This window comes from Ochotona princeps, chromosome 31, assembly GCF_030435755.1.
Source record: "Ochotona princeps isolate mOchPri1 chromosome 31, mOchPri1.hap1, whole genome shotgun sequence".
NCBI classification, from domain to species: Eukaryota; Metazoa; Chordata; class Mammalia; order Lagomorpha; family Ochotonidae; genus Ochotona; species Ochotona princeps.
In genome coordinates this window covers 4,849,183-4,855,182 of record NC_080862.1, presented here as the reverse complement: position 1 = coordinate 4,855,182, position 6,000 = coordinate 4,849,183, and the positions used below count along the sequence as shown (strand labels likewise).

The window sequence follows — 6,000 nt, the reverse complement described above, 5'->3', positions numbered from 1 at the left end:
TAACACAGTGGTGTTTGCGTTGGCACGGGATCCCAGGCAGTCTTCTAACAGAGATGTTTAATTGATTTTTATTGAGCAGAATCTTCCCTTCTGCTTATTGAAGACATGATCACTCTTCCCCGCTGCTTTTATCTCCAGAAGTTAATAGCCGCAATTCTCTGTTATGGCGGAGATACTTAATGACCGGGACACTATCATAAATACAGTTTATTGTCCAAAATACAAGCCATGTTGTAATCAGCACTCACCATTAAGATAGCCTCATTTGCATCTGTTGGTTTTCTGGGGGGTGGGGGATGCTGACAAGTGCATTGTTCTGACAGCTCAGGGTCTGCCATCCAGTTAACAAATGGCTTCAGCAAAGCACCATGTAGACTTCTGCCAAAGACCCTTGCAGATGCCGTCATGTCTGAAGGTTGTGGACCTCGTGAGCGACTGCTCGCAGATGAGGTGTGAGCTGGACCACAGCTGCCAGCATTGCATACGAAAACTGTGCAGGTGTAAAGAGAATCACTAAAGACTACCAAGATTCACAAAGAGAGGCACCACTTGGGAGCTATGAAAAGTGGTTGAGAGGAAAAGTTATTCTTTCCAAGTTACTTTAGTTCATTCAGATATTTTTATTATTTTATTTGGAGAACATAACCATCAGCTGATTTATTCCCTAAAGGCATGCGACAGCTGATGGCCAGAGCTATACCATCATCTCTGCCTCCGAGGGGCCGCGGCAGCAGGAAGCTGGGAGCTGGAGTGGGAGTCAGATAGGGAACCCTGGCATTCTGATGCAGAATGTGGAGATGTGAATGGCTAGGTCAAACGCTCAGCTCAGTTTAGTTCATTTCAAAGGGCTTTATTGATGTTACCCTTACTTCCTGAACTCAAACAGAGAAAGCAGATACTGCTGTTTCCAATTCACAGCTAGGAACTGTAGAGTGCGTGCTCCACAAAAGCTTCCAAAAACACTCCCAGAGGCAGCACCGAAGACAAGCCTGAGGCCAAGGCGTTCCTGGGGGAGGGGCAGGAGCCCAGGTTGGGAAGCTTCCCAGAGAAAAGGCAAGCTGGTTTCCTCAGAGGCCTGAAGCTGGGAGCGCCTGTGCCTGTGAACAGAGGGCCCCGTGGGCAGAAGGGTTTTCCCAACCCCCACGGCTGCCACAGAGATCCCTGACCAACCAGGAGCCCAGGTCTGCTGTTGGAGCTGTGGAATGATCGTGTGTTCCACCTTGCACATTTGTCCCTCCGGACACTCAGGGCGCACCTAGGGCCACTGGGAAACAACGGCTGTAGAGTCAGAAATGGCGCATGCCCTGCCAGGCAGTCACTTCTCCAGGACAAGCCCAGGAGAGACACCAGACTCAGGCTGAGTGTGGGTCTCGCCCGCTGCTGCAGGGCCAGGCATTCTCCACCTTGGCACTGGCGTCCTTTCAACCTTGGGTCGGGGCAGGGCTGCCACACACACGCAGGACCTTGCCCAGCCTCCGTTCTCTCTGCACACTTGGTGCCAGCAGCAGACTGCCCGTTGGTGACCATCGGAAATGTCTCCAGACACGGCCTCTTGACCCCTGGGAGACAAAACGACTCCTTCTAGAGGCCTTCTCTTTCCTATTGGAGAAACATTTATTTCCTTCTGCTGAGAGTTGAACAATACATACCAGTGCTCCTCAGAGATGTAGATTGGGCTGCCGTGGAGGAGTCCTCTGCTTACCCAGTGCAGTCTGCCCTCCTTGCCTCTCTCCTCAAGTCGGAAATGAGAATGGTCCTCCCCTGGATAATTCCTTTTTCTCTCATGCACTTCTGAGATGCTAAAAGGAAGCCAAGACCCTTGCTTTGGGTCAGGTTTGGGACTGCCCATTCTCCACCCTAGGGTGAAGATTAAGAAAATAAAACTCCGGCTAAATCTGGTTGCCTCATCCAGCCATGCTGGTGTGACAAGAATGAGGTGCTAAGAACAACTTTCTCTCATTGCTGAAGCAATAGATAAAACCATTTTATAGCTGTGTTCCCTTATCCCTAAAGCTGGCGGTATTAATTAGGACATGAAGCACTGACAGGATGTGCATTAATGGGCTATTAATGCCTGCCCTCTGGCCTGCAGCCAAAGGCCTGGCAGTTTCCGCTACCCAGCAGGTGCTGTAATAGCCAATTAAAGTGCATCCTGACTCGCCTCCTTCTCGTGGTCAGGAGTTTTTTTTCCATGTGAAAAGTCACAGCATCTCGAAAATAAACAGAGGCTTGTTTTAATGCATGGCTCCTTCTGTCTTCTAGTGATAAAAAGTGCGTAGGCGATAAGAAGATGAGGGGGTGAGATCAGAGGAAAGGATGGACATCCTGAGCCCAGCGGCCTCCTGTGACCCGTCCACTGCCGGTAAGAGGGCAGAGCATGCTAGTTCCCCGTTTCTCGCCTGTGTAGCCAAGCCTGGGGCAGACCTGAGACTGCCCTTGCCCAAGGAGCTCTGGTACGGAGTTTGCAGTGCCTCCTGATCAGGTCCTGTCTGGACAAAAGCCCCCTGCTGTGTTTCCCTGGCTCCTTCCCAGAAAAATTTCCCATCCTATTCCCTTTAAAAAAAAAAAAAAGATACATGCATTTATCTGAAAATCAGACTCACAAAGAAAGGGGAAGAACCATTCTCTCAGCTGGTTGACGCTCCAGATGGCTCTAAGGGCCAGGGCTGTATGTCCCAGGAGCATTAGCAGGGACCTGGTTCAGACATGGAATTGAATATGGGATGGCCTTGAACGCACACACAATCCAAAGTTGCAGAACACACAGGAAGAGCCACATTCCAGCCTGACCCTGGTCCTGCCCCAGGCTCCACTCAACAAACATCCCATGCTGATGAGGTGGGGGTTGAGGCTCAGTGGTTGAGCCCCCACTTGCAATGCCAGCAGCCTGTGTGAGCGCCACTGGCTCTGCTGCTGCCGCATCTCCCTAGCTCTACACCAGGGAAGGCAGCGGAGCCACCTGCGTGGAGTTCTGAGCTCCTGGCTTCATCCTGGCCCATGCGGGTTAGAGATTTGAGGAGTGAAGCAGTAAATGGAAGATCTCTCCATACTTCTTTGTTGCTCTGCTTTTCAAATAAATAAATCTGAAAGAGAGAGAGAGAGGAAGGAAGGGAGAGAGGAAGGGAGGGGGGGAGGGGGGAGGGGGGGAAGTATAGGCAGATGATGGTGGCTGAGAGGCCGTGATGGGACAAACACTAGCTGTCCTGCAGCGTGGGGTGTCAGCTTTACGAGGTGAACACTTGCGCCATCTGGTGCATAACACTGGATATACAGTTACAGCCATGGCCATGTATTTAAAATATAGGCTACAATAGTCACTTTTATGTTATTACCATTATTTAAAAAAAAAAACAAAAGGTTACCTTAAAAGAGCACGACATCCAGGTTAGAAGTGAATTCATGCTGTGGAGTCTTAAAATCTGGAGATGCAAAGACAGAAATCCATGCTTCTGGGCTGCTGAGCACAGAGGGCAAGCAGGAATGGCAAGGAGTGAAGAAAGGGCAGCTCAAGATCCCTCGTGGACGTAGAGTGTAATGCCTGTTTATTGAGACCCTCGCAGCGTTTGCTCAGTACTACATCACGGTGGAGCTGCTCGCCGCGCCCTAAAAGCTTAGGATCTAAGAAGACCAGAGAACCAGGCGAGACACAGAAAACCACCAGAACAGTGCAACAGCTTTAATCACACTGTCTTTGCTTTTCTCTGCCAATAAGTCACTGGCTTTAAATTTAATATAGTGTCATGTCTTTATTTTTTTGAAGTTTTCTTAACAGATCATATAAAGATTTTCTTCCATGGTAAGACTTTTATATTGTATTTTTCTTAAAATGGAGCATGGCACATTTACCCTTCATCGGATGATTGCTTGTAACTCACCTTGCTTTATTAAGAACACTGCTAGAGGCTTCTATGCCCCTAGCAATAAAAATGTATTTTCAGGCCCATTCAAACCAATGAGAATCTGAGTTTTCAGAACCCAAGATAATGAAAATTCTCTAGATCAGTGTCTTTTACTACTTTTAATCTGTTAACAGACCCCGAGTGTCTCGCGTGAGAGCTATGCAAGTGTGGACGGCTGCCATTAATATCATTCTATCCAGGTAACTCTTGATTATTGCAATTTTTCACAAATTTGGTCGCTTTTACTGCCTCTATACCATCTCTAGAGGGTGAAAAGAAATCTGTGCAATTTGTTTCACAAAAAAATACACAGAGCTGTAATTGCACATACATACAAGGATGCCTAATAAATAATGGATGAGCAGTGTTGTGACGCCAATCACAAGACAACACTTATCACAAAATGTCCCCTTGTCAAAATGGATTGCGTCTCTTCAGGGACCACCAATCACAGATGCAGATTTGTGGAAACCTGGTGGGGGGCGCGTTGAACAGTGAAAAGTTTGTACCACTTGCTTGGATAAGGTAACAGGTGTCTTCCAAAGCTGCCAAGCATGACTCCAACTGGACTGCTCCTTTTATCCCCACCCTGTGAAATGTGACTTTATGTCTTCTCTCATTAAGCGGTGGGAATAAAATATATTAGGATACTCAAATTTGTGTTTCATGTATATATATATATACATATATATATATTCAGATGACTCCTGATTTACAGTGATTTGACTTCCAATTCTTCAAACTCATTGGTGCAAAAGTAATATGCGTTCAGTAGAAATTGTAGCTCATATAGTGAACTTTAGCCTTCCGTGAGCTGAAACTCGCAGTCAGCCCCATGATAACCAGGGGAAACAACTGATCCTCTACAGTGCACTGGGTGCTGTTCTAGCACGTTCCATAGCTGAGCTGTAATAAGCGCATCTTTGACTTACAATAGTTTCACACGTTTAGTAGGACATAACTTAATTGTATCAAGCAGCTACTATGTGTGTAGACAATTCTATGATGGAAAAAAATTGATAAAAAAAAAAAACAGTCCAAAAACAGGAACGGTGAAAGAATAAAGGCAAATTTGACACTAACCAGTGCCACCAGAGTATAATGAAAACTATGCTAGGTTCCCTTACAAGGGCATTCCATGGTTTGTGTATGCTCTGGAACACAAGAAAGCATGAGGACTATCAGGGAACTAGAGTAGGCGAGCACTACCCATGTTCAAATAAATGAACAGCCCAAGCGTGAGATGCGCAAACCCAGTTAGCTTGGAGGTAGGAAATCTTCAAGGACAACCTCTGAGCCAGCACGTCCCTCCCCCTAAGAGAGTAGGAGGGCAGAAGGCCGGGTGAGCCAAGAGGCAAGGCTGGGGGTGTGACGACACCTCTAACCTGGGCAGCATCGGAGCTGCGCTTCTCCGGTCTTAACACCCATCGGAGTGAATGACTGCGCTTTGGGATTAGAACCGGCACCCACATGGGATCCCAGTGCACGCAAGATGAGGAATTAAGCCAGCAGGCCACCATGCCAGGCCCATGGGTGTGGGCAGCTTACCCCCTGAGCTAAGCAATCCCTCCAGCTCACAGTTTTGACACTCACACTCAGATCTGAAGCTGGCTTGCACTTCTGCTGCAGGGGTGGAAATGATGAGAGGACTGGGAGGGTGGGAGAGGAAAAGGCGCTCCTTTTGGTTTAGCCTTTGAATGGTTTCCTAACATAAAGCCTAAATGTTTGCTATTTGCAGACTCAGTACCCATGAGCCAGACAAGTACCAGATAGAAAAGAGGTTTGAAAGGGGCAGGCCCAGCGGCGTAGCCTAGCAGCTAAAGTCCTTGCCATACGGGCGCCAGTTCTAATCCTGGCAGCTCCGCTTCCCATCCAGCTCCCTGCTTGTGGCCTGGAAAAGCAGTCAGAGACGGCCCAAAGCCTTGGGACCCTGCACCCGTGTGGGAGACCTGGAAGAAGTTCCTAGATCCTGGCTTCGGATCGGCTCAGCACCGGCCGTTGCACTCACTTGGGAGTGAATCATCAAATGGAAGATCTTTCTCTCTGTCTCTCCTCCTCTCCGTATATCTGACTTTCCAATAAAAATAAAATAAATCTTATA

At 47.9% G+C, this 6,000-nt stretch overlaps 1 long non-coding RNA gene across 1 annotated transcript in view; it reads left to right on the top strand.

The window, feature by feature from the left end:
- The first annotated feature begins 2,314 nt into the window (after positions 1–2,314).
- LOC131478380 (uncharacterized) overlaps positions 2,315–6,000 on the top strand; it is a 17,128-nt gene continuing 13,442 nt past the window's right edge. Inside the window, exons 1-2 of the long non-coding RNA XR_009244444.1 lie at positions 2,315–2,362; positions 4,034–4,099. This is a non-coding gene — a long non-coding RNA (uncharacterized LOC131478380). The remainder of the gene's footprint in view (positions 2,363–4,033; positions 4,100–6,000) is intronic.